This window comes from Anomaloglossus baeobatrachus, chromosome 1 (genome assembly GCF_048569485.1).
Source record: "Anomaloglossus baeobatrachus isolate aAnoBae1 chromosome 1, aAnoBae1.hap1, whole genome shotgun sequence".
Lineage (NCBI taxonomy): Eukaryota > Metazoa > Chordata > Amphibia > Anura > Aromobatidae > Anomaloglossus > Anomaloglossus baeobatrachus.
The window spans coordinates 543011130-543030036 of NC_134353.1; positions in this window are offsets into that span (position 1 = coordinate 543011130).

Below are 18907 nucleotides of genomic sequence, written 5' to 3' on the forward strand. Positions count from 1 at the left end.
GTGAGTAACCCGGCTGTGTCCCGGAGGACATTTACCTGTTCAGCGATGACAATAAAGCTGTTTGGATCGGACTTTTTCGGGTCACTGCCTCTTTGTCGTCCTGGGGGACCCCCACCCTGCTACATTATGGTGGAGAATGCGGGCAAGGAGAATTGAGGCATACCCCACCGCTGCATGTCAATAATCAAGCCTGCTACGCTACTGTATAAACCCGCTGACAACATCGAGGAGCTTTTGCGGCAGTTGGTGCTAACTCAGCAGAAGCAACAGGAGCAATTGGGTCTGTTCCAGCAGTAGCACCAGGAATCCCAGCGGCAACATCAGGAATCCCAGCGGCAGCATCAGGAGACCCAGCGACAACAACAAGAAGCGAATGCATTGCTACGGCAGCAGATTGCGGCCCTGCGTGAGACACCGCCAGCAACTGCCTCAGACCGACGGGTACCCCGGGACAGGGTTCACTCTGCCCTGCGGAAACTAAGCCCGGACGATGACGTGGAGGTTTTCCTTACGATTTTTGAGCGCACAGCGGAGCAAGAAAAACTGCCGGCAGACCAGTGGGCGGAAGTGGTAGCTCCGTTCCTGATAGGGGACGTCCAGAAAGCCTACTTTGACCTCAGCCGGGAGGATGCCCTGGACTACAAGAAATTGAAAGGTGAGATCCTTGCACGTCTGGGGGTCAATACCTACGTGAGGGCTCAGCGAGTGTTTTCATGGGCCTATGTGGAGACATGTCCAGCCAGGTCTCAGGCATATGACTTATTACAATTGGTTAAAAAGTGGTTACAGCCGGAGGTGTTGTCCCCAGCCCAGATGGTGGAAAGGGTGGTGGTCGACCGGTTGATGTGGACTCTGCCAGTCGCTATACAACGTTGGGTGGGGCAAGGAGACACGGGTAACCTGGATCAGGTGGTGAGTCTAGTTGAGCGATATACCGCCACACAGGACTTTATACGAGACTCTGCCCCACTGCGTCAGGCTCGGCGGCCACAGGACCCTGGCCGAGAGACACGTACGGCGCTGGTGAACAACAAAAACCAAGCCCATACCGAGGGGGCAACCCGCACTGAGAGTGGCAAAAGATTAGTCCCCCCAAGAATGGTAACAAAAACTGGTGGGGCCACCGCTATGAAGTGTTGGAGATGTCAAGGGCTAGGCCATATCGCCGCTTATTGCCCTTTGATTACGGAGTCCATGGATTGTGCGTACACACGCCGAATGTCTATGTATGCTAACACGGTATATGCTGCACGCCCTATTCTTGAACCTCCTCTCTGTCATGTGTATGTAAATGGCCATTGGGCAGATGCCCTTTTGGACTCGGGCAGTATAGTGACCCTCGTTCATGGGTCGCTGATCTCGGGGTCGGAGTCCACGGAGAGGGAGGTTGGGATTGTGTGTATACATGGTGAGCTCCGCAAATATCCAACAGCAGAGGTATGCCTCTCCACTCCGTGCGGAGACGTGACACATGTGGTAGGAGTGGTGAAAACTCTACCATACGGGGTAGTGATGGGAAGAGATTTTCCGTTGTTTTGGTACCTGTGGGAGAGAAATGGTACTTGTTCCCAGGCAAAAATGGGTCTGGGTGCAGAACCCGATGATCCCGAGTCGGGGATGCCTGCTGTAGGGATCGCCGACCTTGGGACAGGGGTCCCCTAGAGGTGTTGGCAGGAGAAAGTGAAGAGACCGTAGCAACCCCGGAGCTGGAAATGTCCCTGGGGACGGCACAGCTAAGGGATCCTACCCCCTCCCAGGCGCAGAAGTTGTCTTTCCCCGCATGGCGGTTTATAATGATTTACTCTACCGAATAGACAAAATCAGGGAAGAGATAGTAGAACAACTGGTCGTGCCACAATCCCATCGTCAGTCAGTGCATAACATGGCTCACACACACCCCGTGGGGGGGCACTTAGGGGTTACCAAGACACAAGAGCGTATTTTACGGAGGTTCTTTTGGCCGGGAGTGTACGCAGATGTACGGAAATTCTGTGAATCCTGCCCGGACTGCCAGCTGACCTCGCCCATTGCGAGTTTCCGGAGTCCATTGGCGCCTCTTCCAATTATAGAGGAACCTTTTGAATGGATTGCAATGGATCTGGTAGGGCCCCTGGTAAAATCCGCACGCGGTCACGAACACATTTTGGTGGTTGTAGATTACGCCACACGCTATCCAGAGGCCATTCCGCTGCGCCATACCTCCGCTAAGCTTATTGCTCGGGAATTATTTGCCATGTTTTGTCATCTTGGGCTACCAAAGGAGATCCTTACTGACCAGGGGACCCCGTTTATGTCCAAGGTGACAAAAGAACTATGTAAACTGTTGAAAATAAAGCACCTGCGCACATCGGTGTATCATCCGCAAACCGATGGGCTGGTCAAGCGGTGCAACAAAACCCTTAAGTCCATGCTTAAAAAAGTGGTTGCCAAGGACGGGAGGGACTGGGACATGCTGTTGCCCTATCTTATGTTTGCGCTCCGAGAGGTGCCGCAGGCATCCACGGGTTTTTCACCATTCGAGTTGCTTTATGGCAGACACCCTAGGGGCTTGTTGGACGTAGCCAAGGAAACATGGGAACAGGAGCCCACCCCATATAAAAGTGTGATTGAACATGTGGCTCTAATGCAGGACCCCATCACAGCAGTTTTGCCTATTGTAAAAGAACATTTAACAAGGGCACAAGGGGCACAAAGGCGCACTTATAACATACGAGCCACCATCAGATATTTTAATGTAAGGGATCGGGTCTTGGTGCCCACTGCCGAGAGTAAACATTTGGCCAAATGGCAGGGGCCGTATGAGGTTCAGGAAAAGGTGGGGGAGGTGAACTACCGAATATACCAGCCGGGGAGGAGGAAGCCGGAACAATTGTATCATGTTAACTTGCTTAAAGCCTGCAAAGACCGTGACTGTAAGGCTACGGGAGTAACACCGGTGGGGCCCTGTGGGGATCCTGTAGTGCCGCCCATCCTGGGAACCGAAGGGGGGGTACACCTAGGCGACACGCTCACTAAACCGCAGCGTCGTGAAGTTCGGAAGTTAGTACAGCAGAACTCAGATGTATTTTCCGAGTTACCCGGCCGTACTTCGGTTATCCAACATGACATTGTCACCGAGCCTCGGGTAAAGGTGCGTATGAAACCGTACCGGGTGCCCGAGGCCCGGAGACAAGCCATTGCAGCAGAGGTGAAACAGATGCTTACCCTAGGGGTTGTGAGGAAAGAGTTAACCTTTTTCACTGACTTAGAAAATAATAGAAATTCTTTCTGCCTGGCAAGACCAAACCAGACTTATTTGCGTAATAAACTGTGAGACCAACCTCAAGGACGCAGAATGTTTTGACTTAGAGACGACTGAAAAACATCTTGTTATGGGAGTATAAGTCATTATATTAATTTCTCTTGCTGGGAATATGCAATCCACGCCTTAATGAATGTAGATTAATGAATATGTATGTTGCATAGTTACGCCCTAATCAACTTTGTATAACTTTGTAATGTAAACAATACCAATACACTTTCTATTCGGAGCCGCACATCTCCAGTCTTATGTGTATAACGGCGTTCGCTTGTTTTCATTGAGAGCTGGAATAGCAGAGGGGGGGTCACCGGTACCCTCTCTGCATTCGGACATCGCTGGCAACAGCTGTGACTGTTAGGTCAACCTAACATTATCTGGCGCCCGAAAATCAGGGACCCGTGTTTGTAATCCCAGGACGCAGTGGATTGTCTTGCCAAGCCGAGGAGGAGGTGACCAGACGTGGGGACCAAAAACACCTGGCCAGGTAAGAGTTGAACCTTATTCTTCTCTTTATGCTCCCCACATCTGATCTCCCCTCTCCTCAACGCGCAAGAGGTGCACTGTGAGTAGATACTGGGTTATTGGCGGGTTTCTACTGAACTCTGAGAGAGCCTTGCCAGCTGATGTTTTCTGTGCCTTGTTTGGTTGTTTGCTTGTGTGTTTCTCTGCCTCTCCGTGTGTCGTGTGTCTGCTCTCCTGCGCTTTACTTCTGTGCTGTTGTCCTTGTTGGTTGTCATAGATCCCATACATCAGTGAGTGTTGAAAGGGAATAGTGTACCTGCTCTGTCCAATGGATGTGATATTCACTGCCCTAGTGTTAGTGGGAATAGCCCTGTTTGCCATTGCCATCGGATATAGAGTGTACCTTTGGTACAAGAAGGGTAACCCAGCACCATTCAACATTCTCAGCCCCCTCTGAAGTTAGGACACCGCCTTTCAGTAGGAATACAAAAGGAGTTAGTCTCTGAGTATCTCCAGGAAAGGTGGTTCTAGACCTTACCTTAGGTAGGAATACAAAAGGAGTTAGTCTCTGAGTATCTCCAGGATAGGTAGGTTTAGTCCAAAGGACGTTCAAGGGTCTAAAAGCTGAAGAAGATAGAAGAAGAAGAATGGGGCAAGGAATATCAAAAGACAGAAGAGCTGGATGCACCCTGCAACATCTCATTACGTGTTATCATGGCAAAAGAACAGCCAGTCAGTCCAAGGAAGTTTTTAAGACATTTGGATTGAAGGGGAAGGATCAATTGGACCCCAACAAATGGGACACAATAAGAGCTACTAGAGCAGGAGTAATAGCAGATAAATCATGGACTAAACTGGTCAGAACTCTTTCTGACATGGCAAAAACAGCCCACGATCAAGGTTGGATATACCATGAAGAATCAGACACATGGGAAGAAGCTGGGAAGAAGGCTAATAAGGATCAACAGCAGCTTCCTCCGTACCTGTCAGCTACTCCTGGAACAGCTCCAAAAATAACAGGATCCCCGGGATGGACCTGCACAAACTGTGGCCAACAAAATCCGGACTGGAGTGAAACCTGCCTAGCCTGTGGAGCCCCACAGCACAAGCTACAAGCCACAGCACCAGTGCCTCTTTATCCCGTAGTGGAAAGAAGAGTTCTGATAAGACCACCTGTTAATCCACAAAACCCAGATGCTCCCAGAGATGCAGTTCCTCGTACGTATGATGACTACGTACCCTGGACTCCAGCCGAGCAGATGGCTTTCCTGCAAAATGCTCCAGACCCGACTAGAAACCCAGTCAGTTTTTCACGTTACCTGAACCAAATACAGGTCTCCTACAGAAGCACTTGGTTGGACATGGAAGGTTTGTGTAGAGTTAAAATGTCTCCCGAACTGTATGCCAAACTCACTGCCCACCTGACAGGACATGTTCCGGACAATAGCCGTAATGTGGAATCGGGCCAAGATTTCATGATAAGACTCAATCTCTTCTGCGCCCAGGAGCAAAGAACTAAGGGCACAATGGGACCAGTGCATCAAGGTCCTGTGGAGAATGTCAGCTCATTTTACTACAGATTGATGCAGTAATTCGCAGATGAAGGGCTGGACTTACAAGCGGGTGCAATACGTCACCTGATGGTAAGATCCTTCATGGATGGAATACATGCACCTCTGGCAGAAAGATTGAAAGCGTGCTGCCCAGAATGGAGAAACATGGAAGACATAGATCTTCTAGTCAACAAAGCAAGTGGCTTAGAAACCGACGCAAAGGATAAAAGGAGCAACAAGAAAGTTGTCATAGCAGCAGTGGACGGTCAGCCAGAAGGTACAAGAAGGAAGGCACCGACCTGCTACTATTGTGGGAGTCAGAGGACATGTGATCAGAGACTGTAGAAAGAAGAAGAGGGACACTCAAAACCAACCCGCAAGTCAGGAGGAGAAGACTGCCTGACTTGCGGCAGCACGGGATAGGGATGCCAGAGGTCCATTTATACACGTCCCCCTTCACATTGGCAACAAGGAAATAAGAGCTTTGGTGGACTCAGGAGCCTCACGCTCCTGAACCCCAGGAACCTAGTGCCTGAAGGATCCATCTCATCTGAAGCTACTGTAGTATCCGGATTTGATGGACAAGCCCAGATAATCCCAATAACACATCCACTGAAGGTGAAACTGGGACCACACATGTTCGTGTCTAAATTCTTAGTGTCCCCCCTGGGTGGAGATGCCCTAGTGGGAGAAGATCTACTATCAAGACTACAAGCTCAGATTGTCTACAATGAAGATGGATCTGCTATCCTGCAAATTCCAGAAGATATCCCAGAAGAAGTCCTGTGCACCCTCCAGATGATAGAAGATCAACCAGAATCTGAAGTTACACATGAAGTAAACACGGACCCAATACTTCTACAAGTTCCTGCAAAACTCTGGTCCACATCAAAAACTGACCTCGGCACACTACCCGTGCCCACAGTAAAAGTTTCAGTCAAGCCTGGAATTACGCCACCGCAGCTGAGACAATCCCCCCTCCCGCTACCTCTCGCAGTACATCTACCAGTACGTGGATGATTTACTACTGTGCTGCCCTAGTGAAGAGGAATGTAAAACGGCTTCAATAAGCCTTCTTACCTTTCTGGCAGAAGTAGGATACAAAGCAAGCAAAGATAAATGCAGACGGTGGATTCCCAATGTGTCACTACTCATGCAACCGCTGTATGATTGCACAAAGAATGTTCCTTTCTCCCTTACAGAAGAAGCTCGACAAAACTTTCAAAAGCTCAAGGAACTAGTGATTGATGCACCTGCTCTGGCACTACCAAACTATGATCTCACCTTTAATCTGTTTGTAGCAGAGCTTCAAGGATTTGCCGTAGGAGTACTCACCCAGAAGACGGACAAACATCACATAATCGGGTACTACTCCTCTCAACTTGACAACGTCACAAAAGCAGCACCAACCTGTGTCCGTGCTGTTACAGCAGTTTCAAACATACTGAAGAAAGCATCTGAAATCTCACTTGATTTCCCGACTACCATCCTTACCAGCCATTACATCTATGCTGTTCTCAATCAAGTGCAGTTGAAACACCTCTCCATGGCAAGACAAGTCAGACTCCAGTGCACGCTGTTGCTACCCCCAAACATCTCATTTGCTCGAGTTACAAGTCTAAACCTTGCTGATCTGCTGATCTTTACAAGTTTAGGGGGGGGACAGAAGAGAGGACAGAAGAGAGTGACAAACGTACCAGCGCACCAATTGATCATGATTGTCAGGAACTCATTGAACATGAGGCAAAGCCCCTGCACAATATACAGGCAACACCGCTTACAAATCCAGACTTTGAACTTTTTGTGGATGGTAGCAGATACGCTGATGAAGCAGGCAAGTTCCACACCGGATTTGCAGTAGTGACTCTATATGTAGTCTTAGCCAAACAACCGCTACCTCCACGCATATCTGCTCAAGAAGCAGAACTTCTTGCCCTCATCTGGGCAATTGAGTTTCTGGAAGAACGAACAGCGAACATCTACACGGACTCAGCCTATGCACACGGCATTGTGCACGATTTTGGCACTATCTGGCAGACAAGAGGATTCCTCACAGCAACAGGAAATCCCATCAGGCATGGAGCCTCAGTGAAGAAACTAATGGAAGTAGCCTTGATACCAAAACAGCTAGCAATCATAAAGGTTGCTGCCCACACCAAGGCTCAAACACCCGAGGCAAGGGGAAATCGCTTGGCCGATCAAACAGCAAAACAAGCCGCCTTACTCCCTTTGAAGGAGACGGAAACAGTGTCAACGACGGAGGAAGAAATGCAGAACCTCTTTGAGACACAAGAAAACGCCTCTGAGGAAGAAAAGGCCGGATGGCGGGCCAAGGGGGCAGAAAAGGTGGAGGGGATTTGGCGCCTAAACGGACTTCCCATCCTGCCACACAGTTGGTTCCCTGCCATTTTCCAAGTACTCCACTATCCCACACACAGTAGCACAAACTCAATCATGAACCAGATGCAACCATATTGGGTAGCCCCCGGCTTCAGACAATACGCCTCCCAGAGAATAAAAGCTTGTCACATCTGTCAACAACACAATCCAGGCCAGCTAACTAAAACCCCGCAAAGACACATGCCAAAGACGTTTGCCCCATTTCAAAGAGTACAAATAGACTATATACAGTTGCCAAAACATGGCATCTATGAGTTTGTACTTGTCTGTGTAGACCTCTTCTCAGGATGGCCAGAGGCCTATCCTGTAAGCTCAGCCATGGCCCGAATTACAGCAAAGAAATTGGCCTGTGAGCTGGTGCCTCGGTTTGGACTCCCTGAAGTCATAGAGTCAGACTGAGGTACTCATTTCACTGGACAAGTTTTCCAGAACACCTGTGCCCTGTTAGGCATTCAGTCAGCCTTACACACGCCTTACCACCCACAGTCATCAGGGAAAGTGGAAAGGTTAAATGGAACTCTAAAGCTCAAACTAGCCAAGGCAGTGGAGGAGACTGGTAGACCATGGACAGAATGTCTCCCCATAGCTCTTTACTCTATAAGGACTACCCCGCAGGGAAAGCACAGGCTCTCACCCTTTGAAATACTCTTTGGTAGTGCACCCAGATTAGGATGCTACTTCCCGCAGGAGTTACACCTGCAATGTGATAGCCTAACGTCTTATGTTGTTTCCCTGCAGAAGAGACTAACTGAAACCCACCAAAGGGTCTACTCTTCTCTACCTGATCCTGATGCCATTCCAGGAACCCACTCTCTAAAGCCTGGTGACCGGGTCTACCTAAAGAAGCACGTGAGAAAGACCCTTGAGCCACGATTTGAAGGGCCTTTGACTGTCCAGCTGACCACTCCAACCTCCGTCAAACTTGAGGGGAGATCGACATGGGTCCATGCCAGCCACTGCAAGAAGGCCTAATACTTCTGATAAGTATTTCTATGTGTACTCCCTTTTTTGGGGCCTTCTACACCACGGCAGAATTCATTTGAGACCCATCATGAAGTGTTAGCTGAAAAACTTGAGATCACAGACTGCTGGATATGTACACACGCACCTGTAACAACCTCTTCCATGCCATACTTAGCCATACCAGTCCCAATAAACAAAGTGTTTCAATGGGGAGGCTGTTACAACAGACTATCAGTGTTCCAAGTGTTACTCTGTTTACTAGTTGCTTATGTAGTGTTCAAGTTGCTAATGGCTTTGTTTTCCCGCTGCTTGAAGCAATGTAGATGCAATGATTATTCAGCACCCGTATGAAATCACTAATATGCCTTTTTTCTCTTCTCTACTCTTTCCTCTAGAAATCACCTTGGCGTATCATGATGAGACTCCTATCGAGAGGCATGCAGGCAGTCCTGGGTGACGGACGTGAGACGACACTCCCTGAGCAAACCCGCGGCTCAGAAAGTATCTGGAGGCTAGCCTGCTCTCTCTATAGTCCACAGCTTCTCGATGGCCCCCTGTCCATCAATCATGCCAATAGGGGGGATTGTGAGGAAAGAGTTAACCTTTTTCACTGACTTAGAAAATAATAGAAATTCTTTCTCCCTGGCAAGACCAAAGCAGACTTATTTGTGTAATAAACTGTGAGACCAACCTCAAGGACGCAGAATGTTTTGACTTAGAGACGACTGAAAAACATCTTGTTATGGGAGTATAAGTCATTATATTAATTTCTTTTGCTGGGAATATGCAATCCACGCCTTAATGAATGTAGATTAATGAATATGTATGTTGCATAGTTACGCCCTAATCAACTTTGTATAACTTTGTAATGTAAACAATACCAATACACTTTCTATTCGGAGCCGCACATTTCCAGTCTTATGTGTATAACGGCGTTCGCTTGTTTTCATTGAGAGCTGGAATAGCAGAGGGGGGGTCACCGGTACCCTCTCTGCATTCGGACATCGCTGGCAACAGCTGTGACTGTTAGGTCAACCTAACAGGGTGATCGAGGAATCAAAGAGTGACTGTGCTAGTCCCATTGTGCTGATTCCGAAACCCGACGGGTCGCTACGTTTCTGCAATGATTTCAGCAGATTGAATGAGGTTTCCAAGTTCGACCTTTATCCTATGCCCCGGGTGTACGAACTTATTGAACGGTTAGGAAAAGCTCAATATTTCACGACGCTTGACCTTACCAAAGGCTATTGGCAGGTGCCACTGACAGAGTCAGCCAAGGAAAAAACGGCCTTTATTACACCAGAGGGGCTCTACCACTATGTTGTCTTGCCTTCCGGTTTACATGGAGCCCCGGCTACTTTCCAAAGACTGATGGACATAGTGTTGGAACCCCATCAGAAGTACGCATCCGCCTATCTAGATGACATCATCATCTTCAGTACCGATTGGCAGACCCACTTGTCCCAGGTCCAGGCCGTCGTTAACTCCCTGCGGGTGGCAGGATTGACCGCAAACCCAAAAAAATGTGCAATCGGTCAGGAGTAAGCCCGCTATTTGGGGTATGTGATTGGCCGCGGGGTGATCAAACCTCAAGTAAATAAAATAGAGGCCATCCAAAAGTGGCCCAGACCAGTGTCCACTAAACAGGTGAGAGCGTTCCTCGGCATTGTGGGGTATTACCGGCGGTTTATACCGGACTTTGCCGGGAGAACAGCGGCTTTGACCGATCTGTTAAAGGGTAAGAAGGCGGCTATGGTACGCTGGACCCCTCAGGCTGAAGAAGCGTTTCAGTCCATGAAGACTGCCTTGTGTGGTCAACCGGTCCTCATTAGCCCCGATTTCGGTAACCCCTTCCTTGTGCAAACAGATGCCTCCGAGGTGGGTCTGGGTGCCGTACTCTCGCAAGAGGTGAATGGAACTGAGCATCCGGTTACCTACTTGAGCCGGAAACTTACCCCGGCGGAGAAGAATTATAGCGTAGTGGAGAAGGAATGCTTGGCTATTAAATGGGCCTTGGAGTCCCTGCGCTATTATTTGCTCGGGCGACAGTTTCGGTTGAAGACGGACCACGCGCCCCTCGTCTGGATGAGAAATGCGAAGGAACGGAATATCCGGGTCACCCGCTGGTTCCTGTCCCTTCAGAATTTCAGTTTTACGGTGGAACATCGGGCCGGTTCGTCCCAGGGCAATGCCGATGCCCTGTCCCGGGCGGCCTGTTTGGGGTCGTCCGTTCATCCCCTCGGGTTTGAACGGAGGGGGGGTATGTGAGATAGTGAGGCCGTTCATATGTGACGGACGGTATGTATCTCCCAGAATGCGTACAGAAACATATTAGAGCCCTACATAGTGGTCAGTCCACTAACCTCCAGGCCGGGTTATACAGGTGGCTCATGGCCACAGTTCTCATTTAAAAGGTCTTTGTAAAGGCCTGGGTGGGGCAGAGTTGCTTTGTAAGCTGCAGAGCAGGAAGCTGAGGAGAGTTCAAGCCTGTGTGGAACTATAACACAGGTCTGTGGACCCCCCCGGGAATAGCAAAACGGGGTATAGTAAGACCGTCTCCTACGCCAAGCAGTGCCTGTGTGACGGGGAACCGTATGGACTGTGAGTAACCCGGCTGTGTCCCGGAGGACATTTACCTGTTCAGCGATGACAATAAAGCTGTTTGGATCGGACTTTTTCGGGTCACTGCCTCTTTGTCGTCCTGAGGTACCCCCACCCCGCTACAATATATATATATATACACATATATATATCCCAGCCTGGGCCCCATAGTGCATTGAAAAACATAATATACTCAACCACTCCAGGGTCCTGATGGCTCCAGCATGGGAGGATCGCAGCGCTGTCATCGCGCGCACAAGACATCAGTCCCGGTACTTAGCGATGACGTCACCACACTGGGACTCTGATGTCCTGCGCGTGTGCTGTCATCAGCAGCAGTGCAGGCAGATCGTGTCCCCCAGCACTAATGCAGACGTTACCTATATCGGTGCTGCACACGCTGATATGGTTAACAGTAGCAGTAGCTCCGGATGGGCCCCCTCTGAGCACAAGGCCCATGGCGACTGCACCCTCTGCCCCCCAAGTAGCTAAATTAGTGGCTGCAAAGCATTTCTTCTGGATGTGTGTCCTCGGATGCACATCCAGCTGAAGAACACACAGGGGTCGCGACCAAGGTCATTACGCCCCTGGATGTCATCACTGACAGACTTCATGTGAATAGCGAGAATCAGTATCACAGGTTCTGCAAGACAGCAGACAAAGAACCGGAGCAGATCACAGCAGATGAAGCTGAGCTAGGTTTTCGGATACACATGACAACAGAAACTGTATAAGAAATCAATATCTTCTACGTAGCAAGGATGGATGCAGTTAATCACAGGAATGACAAAAAAGTAAATGAAGGTTGGTCTCTTCCAGCAAGGAAATGGTTAAAAGCTGTGATACATGAAAACTGGAACTTGCAGAAAGGACATTGTAAACTGCAGTAAAGCAGTTACGTATAGACTCACTTGAAAAGATGTGTTTGCTGTATTGCAGATGCCAGGTGTGAACACCACTTAGAAAAGCTGGGAGAAGTTAGTAACTTGATTACTGAGTGGTAGGGGTGGACAACACCAAGTAAAGGGGGCTTTACACGCTACGATATCGTTAATGTTTTATCGTCGGGGTCACGTTGTTAGTGACGCACATCCGGCGTCATTAACAATATTGCAGCATGTGACACTTACCAGCGACCTTAAGCGACCTCAAAAATGGTGAAAATCGTTCACCATGGAGAGATCGTCCCAAACGCAAAAATTGGTAAGGGTTGTTTATCCATGTTGGTCATCGCTCATGCGGCAGCAAACATCGCTATGTGTGACACCGCAGGAGCGAGGAACGTCTCCTTACCTGCCGCCGGCCCCAATGCGGAAGGGAGGAGGTGGGCGGGATGTTATGTCCTGCTCATCTCCGCCCCTCCGCTTTGATTGGCCGGCCTCTTAGTGACGTTGCGGTGATGTCGCTGTGATGCCGAACATCCCTCCCCCTTGAAGGAGGGATTGTTCGGCAGTCACAGCGATGCCGCTGACCAGGTAAGTACGTGTGACGCTGTCGTAGCGATAATGTTCGCTACGGCAGCGATCACAAACAATCACATGCGCGACGGGGGCGGGTACTTACACGCTCGATATCGCTAGAAATTGCTAGCGATATCGCTACCGTGTAAAGCCCCCTTAAGGTCCCCTTCACACGTTTTTCACGGACATGTCAAAGGTGCGTATTGTCCTCTATGTGCCGTTTTTATGGCACAATGTGTGTTCTCCGTGTGTTAGCCGTGATAACACACGGAGAATGGGAACTTTCTGCTCATCTGTCCCTGGTGTTGTTGTCCGTGGTGCTGATCTTCGGTCTCCGGTCCCGCCGACTCCGCGCTGCTGCTTCCACCCGCAGTGGAGTGAATATGTGATGAGCATAATGAGCGAAGGGTCGGAAGCAAGTGACAGCAGAGGCAGAGACTGCAGCACTGGGGACAGGTGAGTATAGAATTTTTTTTTTTTTACCCAACACATGTATTTTCTCCGGTGTGTGTCACACAGATCACATCCATGAGGTCCGTGTGCGGGCCAGAGAAAAACGGACATGTCTACGTGTAGAGCACATGGGCACACGTATGCTCCACACGTACACACGGTCCATGGCAGAACACGCACGTGTGTGCAGACCCATTGATTTTAATGGGTCTACGTGTGCCCATGCCTCTGGCACGTGAGGAAAAGGACCAAATATGTACCGGAGACACGGACGTGTGAAGGGGGCCTAACATGGACTGAACTTGAAAATAACATTGGTTGAAGCAAGGAAGTCAGTCAGGATTAGCAAAGAGAGATGAGTGAAATATGGCTGTAGGTGAGCTAAGTGAAGTAGATGCAAACTCCTGACAAACTAAAGGCAACTGTAGACAATGCTTCTTAATAACCAAGCACTTGACCTCTGACTGAAGCAGCCTTAAAAAAGCCTAAGGCTATGTGCGCACTAGGCCGTTTTACCCGCGAATTTACCCGCAGTTTTGCTGCAGAAATTTCTTGAGAAATGTTTGAAATCTTCCTGCAGACATTTCCCTGCAAAACCTAAGGGAAAAATAAATAGCTGTGCGCACGCTGCGTTTTTTTCTCAAGAAAATTCTTTGTGAAGATTTTCTTGAGAAAATTTCTCGAGAAAATGTGCATGTCACTTCTTTTCCGCAGGTACCTGCGGAATACCCCCGGTATTTCACTCCATTCACTGTAATGTAATTGCGAAATACCGGGGGTATACCGCAGGTAGCAAATGATGTGCAGTATACCCCCAGTATAGCCGCGATTTACCTGCGGTAATGTTCATCGCTGCCTGCGGTTTTGCCAGGAGTGATATCATTATGACAGAAGAGGAAGCGGAGCAGAGTAAAGACACACGTCACACTCCCTAGACGCCGCACAGAAGCACTTCCGTGTGACGTCCGGCGGGTGCCCGTGCAGTCTGTGTCCCGCTCCGGCCCAGCCGCTGCCAGCCCTGCAGTTTCAGTGTCTGCCCGCAGTATCAGCAGCTTGTCACCCTGCAGCGCAGGCAGACACTGACAGACAGCAGTGTGTGCAGCCGCGGGGATGACGAGCGCTGCTGTCAGGAGGTGAGATGAGATCATTACCTGCTGTGACGATCTCCTGCCTCCTGACGTCACCGCTGTCACTGCTGTCTATGCCCGTCTCGCGACCGGCCCGAGACTGTCACTAGCAGTGACGTCACGGGCTCTCGCGATACTGCTGACAACGCGGCGGGCATAGAAGGCAGTGACAGCGCTGATGGAAGGACTGCAGGAGATCGTCACTGCAGGTAATGATCTCATCTAACCTCCTGACAGCAGCACTTGTCATGCCCTGCAGTGACCTGGGCTGACCCATTGATGTTAGCTCAGGTCACTGCATTGCTCTCCCAGCCAATGGGAAACATTCTGTTCTTCATGGACTGGGACATTGACTATGGTATGGATCGCCGTGGGACCCCCCCCCCTTTATTGGATTACGCCGGACCAGGATTTGATTGTTCTTGTCAATAAATTGGTAAAAGAGGGAATGTGGGGAGTGTTTTTTTTCAAATAAAACTTTTTTTGTTGTCTATTTTATATTTCTTACTGACTGGGTTGGTGATGTCAGGTATCTGATAGACGCCTGACATCACGAACCCCAGGGCTTGATGCCAGGTGACATTACACATCTGGCATCAACCCCATATGTTACCCCGTTTGCCACCGCACCAGGGCAACGGGATGAGCTGGGGCGAAGCGCCAGGATTGGCACGTCTAATGGATGCGCCACTTCTGGGGCGGCTGCAGCCTGCTATTTTTAGGCTGGGGAGTGTCCAATAACAGTGGACCTCCCTAGTCTGAGAATATCAGACCCCAGCTGTCCGCTTTACCTTGGCTGGTGATCCAATTTGGGGGGGACCCCACGATTTTTGTTTTAAATTATTTATTTAATGTAAAATAACAGCGTGGGGTGCCCTCTGTTTTGGATTACCAGCCAAGGTGAAGCTGCCAGCTGTGGTTTGCAGGCTGCAGCCATCTGCTTTACCCTAGCTGGCTACAAAAATAGGGGGAACACCACGTCATTTTTTTTTAATTATTTATTATTTTTATTTTTTGGCTAAATACAAGACTAGGCACCCTTTAGTGCCACATGAAAGTCACTAAAGAATGCCAGCTTAAAATATGCAGGGGGGTGGGACATTATATAGGTCTTTCTCATCTATCTATCTATTCAGCTATCCATCTTTCCCTCTATCCATTATCTGTCTATCTATCGATTATCTATCTATTATCTATATTATTTATTTCTGTTCAGCATAAAAAAAAAACACGGACCAACCTGCGGAAAAACCGCGGCAAAAACGCATGCGTTTTTCCCGCGGATTTGGTGCAGGATTTTACCGCAGGTGCGGTAATCTTCAACTCCCAAAAGTTTCTCAAGAAATTTTCTTGAGAAAAATCATTTTTCTAGTGCGCACATAGCCTAAGGGTGCTAATTAGGATTTCACTGGGTTACCAAAAGAAAACCAGCAATCCTGCAAAGGGAGGCAGCCATAAGAGAAGAGGGCAATGCCTGTTGCTGGTGCCAGGACAGGTGAGTAACAGGTAGGAGACAGGACTGAACCATATAGGTTAAAATTTTGATTTAGAATTGGACTGTCTGCATAACACCATCCAGACAGTGTTATATGTAAAGCTTATGCTATATCAGGCACAAAGCCTAAATATACCCCCACTGACATTACATTTATACTCAACTATTTTTAATAGGGTTGAAAGAATCTCCTAAAATGTGATGAAGACAGAGTCACTTGATTTTAGGAGAAGGAAGGAAAGATTCTTTACCATATAAATTTAGTGAATTAAAACTGCTAGGAAAACATAAAAAAAAGAAAAAATATATTAATATATGCTCCCTTTTCCTTGACCTGTTCCTCTACAGCCCCACACGTTCACATGGGGCATGATGCATGTGATTCATGTTAATGATATGAGTTGTGCCACAGGCGATCATATGGGATTCTACGCTCATCAGTGATGGTAATGACCTGCATCGGGCAAAATGTGACTGTGTGGGCCTAATAAACAGCAGTGCCAAAAGAGACCCAAAAGTGACCATTAGGCAAAGAAGGCTGGAGTGGAGCTGATTGGAAAGACCAGATGGCGGCAGCACAGTTAAGGAAAGGACCAAGAAGAGTTGAGTGTGAGCTATTTCAAAAGATCTGTTCACTCCTACTTACTAGGCTTCTTGCAGCAGTTGTGATATAATCACTGTTTTATCTGCTGCAGATCAGCTAGCTCTCAGAAAGCTGAACTCTGTATAACCTTGACCACACCACTGATTTTCAGCTTTCTGTGTACACTGTGCATAGGCCGCTTCCAATCAGTGGTGGGATCATGGTTATATAGAGCTCATAAATATGGAGGACTACATGGCAGCAGGTTTACCATTCATCTACTTAAATTCTCCTGCAGATTAAATAAGGATTGTATAAAAACTTTGGTAAGCAGCCTAATAACTGACACATAACTTGTTATCATGCTGCTTTCAGATTAGATGGTAAAATATAGCAACAGATTTCCTTTAACAGGGTTTTCCCTCCTTGGATTATCCTAATTTTTTAGCTTTTAATTTATTTATTTTAACTACTTTATGTCAGGATATTACTATTCAGAAGCAACTTAACATAATACCTAAGAAGCATTATTTCTGGATGATAAAGGGGCCTTAACCCTTTAAGGATCAGGGATTGTTTCATTTTTGCACTTTAGTTTTTTCCTTACCTTCTTCCAGGAGCCATAACATTTTTTTTTTCTGTTAACATAAACATACAAGGTTTTGTGGAACAAGATGTAAAGTTGTTTTAAATGATACTATTCATTTTACCAAACAATATACTGGAAAATAGGGAAAAAAAATTAAATAAAATGGGATGAAGTTGTTAAAAAAAATGTAATTCTACAATTGTTTTTTGGGTTCTGATTTTACAGGTGTAAAATATGATTGTCTAGCTCAGTAAGTATGGCGATACCAAACTTGAATTGATTTTTTTAAATTTAAGTGATGAAAAAAAATTCCGGATTGTATGAAAGCTTTGTGTTGCCATTTTCTTGGACCCGTAAATTTTATTTTTCTCTAGATGGAACTGAGTGAGGACTTGTGGTTTTCGCAAGATGAGTTGACATTTTTATCCATACCCCTTTGATTGTTTTATTTCTTTTTCTTTATCATAAGCTTTAAATAAGAGGGAAATGTAATTTATTAACTATTTTGTGTGACATAACTCTCTGGTTTAAGGGCATAAAAATTCAAAGTTTGCGAAATTTTCAAAATATTCATCACATTTCTGATTTTTTTCACAAATAAAAGCAAAAATTATTGTCCTAAATTTACCACTATCATGAAGTACAATATGTAAAAAAAAAAACAATCTCAGAAGTACCGATCGTCATCTGCTGAAGTGTTCTAGAGTTATAACCTCATAAATTAACACTGGTCAGAATTGCAAAAAATATCCCGTTCATGAGGGACAAAATTGACTTCGTCCTTAAGGGGGTAAAGCACCACTAAAGCATTTGTTTTTTCAGGGCTGGAGTGGTGCCACTGGTCTTAGGGGCACTTTGCATACTACGACACCGCATGTGTGATGTCGGTGGGGTCAAATCGAAAGTGACGCACATCCGGCGTCACTGTCGACATCGTAATGTGTAAAGCATTTTTGATACGATTAACGAGCGCAAAAGCGTCGTAATCGTATCATCGGAGTAGCATCGGACATTCCCATGATTTGGGAAAGACCGATGTTACGATGTTGTTCCTCGTTCCTGCGGCAGCACACATCGCTGATGTTTACGTCCGACTCATCTCCGCCCCTCCGCTTCTATTGGCCGCCTGCCGTGTGACGTCGCTATGACGCCGCACGACCCGCCTCCTTAGGAAGGAGGCGGGTCGCCGGCCAGAGCGACGTCGCAGGGCAGGTGAGTGCATGTGAAGCTGCCGTAGCGATAATGTTCGGTACGGCAGCTATCACCATGATATCGCAGCTGCGATGGGGGCGGGTGCTATCGCGCTCGGCATCGCAGCATCGGCTTGCGATGTTGTAGTGTGCAAAGGGCCCTTTAAACTCAGCCTCCGACATCTTCATACAATTCTACTAGTCTGAGAAAAGGCATTTTTATAACTAAACACAATGATTTCTTCCTTTACTGGTGCATCGACTAATTTTAATAGTAATTCTAAAAAATGCATTTGATTACTACTTTTAGATATTTAGGGGTTGAACAGGGATCTCCCTTTGTTTCATATCCATCTTCCCATTATTATGTGTGATAAATCATTACCAAGTGCAATGTGATTGTGTGGTTTGTAATGAAGTGGTTAATAAATGTGTAATGAGAGCTGACTACACAATTTACTTTTCTAAAGTCACCAAACTATGCAAAGAAGTATTGAGTACAAAATATACATGGCTACATTTGTTTGCCACTGCGTACAGTTAAAAGGTATGTTGATTTGGTTAAATGAAAATATATATTGTAAGGCATCAAGAGGTCAACAACAAAATAATCAAATGAGAGAAATATGCTTATAAGTAAAGGGTTAAACAAGATCAAAATATTACATACTATCTGTATTATTACCTTCTATAGTCGTGGTGCTAGAGTCATCATGTTAGTTTTCCTTTT